The sequence below is a fragment of the Perognathus longimembris genome, chromosome 7 (genome assembly GCF_023159225.1).
Source record: "Perognathus longimembris pacificus isolate PPM17 chromosome 7, ASM2315922v1, whole genome shotgun sequence".
Lineage (NCBI taxonomy): Eukaryota > Metazoa > Chordata > Mammalia > Rodentia > Heteromyidae > Perognathus > Perognathus longimembris.
The window spans coordinates 36,902,049-36,903,824 of record NC_063167.1 but is presented as its reverse complement, the minus strand read 5'-3'; positions in this window follow the sequence as shown (position 1 = coordinate 36,903,824).

Genomic DNA, 1,776 nt, shown 5'->3' with positions numbered 1-1,776 from the left:
GGGATAACTATACTCTGTAAAATAGATAAAGATATCATGGGTTATATGAATTCTATAGGGAGGCCTAGCAGAACAGTGTTCCTCCAAACTGAATGGCACTCATTGCCTGCATAATGACCTAAATCCAGCCTGAAATGAGCAGAATAAATTCTTGTCACCTAGTGTCTCCCCAAACCAGAAACTTTCCTTTAGCTCACCTGGAAAGCTCCGAATTCACATGGCTCTAGGTCTGGTTCAGACCCCTGAGTGAGAGTGCCATCTACTGCCAGAAGAGATTACTGCAGACTAAAGTACAAGAGAATGGAAGTTAGTTTTATTCCTGCCTAGTCCTTGTTTTTTTCTGGGATCTTGCTGACCTGGAAGACACCATCCCACCATGAGAAAGGGGGCTTGCACTGCAGTGTAGCACGAAGAGCAACTGAATGGCAGCATGCTAGTTGGAAAGCTAGTCACATGCTATGCTTGGTTTCAAGCCAAGAACCACATCTGCACATATGAACAGGAGTTCCATGAATATTCTCTGTGCTAGGCCCTGTCCTCTTGACTGGGGCCTGGGATGGGAAAGGGGTTGAGAACTTGGGCCCAGTGGTGGAGCAGAACCTAGGATGAGGTACCACAAGTGTGGGTGGGTCTTGGGGTGGGTACAGATCTACCTTCACTATATTCCTCTATGATGATCACCAAAGGGAGTTCCTGGTCTCCCTGCCAGTTGCAGCTAAGCCAAGCTCAGCTTGCCACTCAAGCTCCTTGTCACTCAAATACAACTACAAAATAACAATGGTTACAAACCCTGGAATAAATATCAAGTCACAGAAGTAAAACAGGTCAGAAAAGCTGCCTGCTATAAAAGGACAGCAGAGAACTGGGTGCCAGTGGTGTACATCTCTAATCCTAGCTATTCAGGAGGCTGAGATCTGAGGATCTCAGTTCCAGCCTAGGTAGGAAAGTCTGGCTTTTCTTCTATAAACTACTCAAAAAGCTGGAAGTAGAGCTGTGACTCAAGGGGTAGAGTGCTTGTCTTGAGCAACAAAAGCTCAGCAACAGCACTCAGGTTCTGAGTTCAAACCCCAGAAATGACAAAGGCAATATAACCCCAAAGGATAGACAACTGGTAGTTTGTTTTGATATTTATTCACATGTGGGCAGCGGATCCTTACATATACCACCTGTACCCCTCAGGTATCCACCAGACCCCATGAGTGAGATGACCACAGGAGAGGCCCATGCCCCCAGGGAGCAGCCCCAAAGCAAGCAGGCAAAGCTTTGGCTGAACTTCACACCCTGTTCCCTGTAGAAATAAGGTGCCCACCCTGACATCTCCCTTTATATTACCCAACATCCCCACTGCGTGTTTAGCAGGCACTTCCCTCTCTGGCTCCATTTCTTCCTACATAAAATACGGGTGCTACTGTACATGGTATGGAGCAAAAGGGGGATCAGAAGAATGAGGGATATGGATGCAATCCATTGCCCTCTACTTCCAATGATCCTAGTCATGGACATAGCTGAAGATGGAGCACAGTTAGGATAGCAAGGAGAAACTGAGGCATGGCCTTATGGTCACCTGAGACACTCTTGTCCTAGCTGGGGCTGGATCTCTCAACCAAGAAGCCCAAAGAGGTTTTTACAAAGTAAGAAGACCATGAGGACCCCCAGCACAAGTCACCCTACCTTGTTCTAGCTAAAACTGGCCCATTTCAGCCGCAGGGCCTCCCCAGGCTGGTGTCAACTCCTGAAGGCAAATGCTCATGAAAGGTAACTTTGCTCACTACTCTA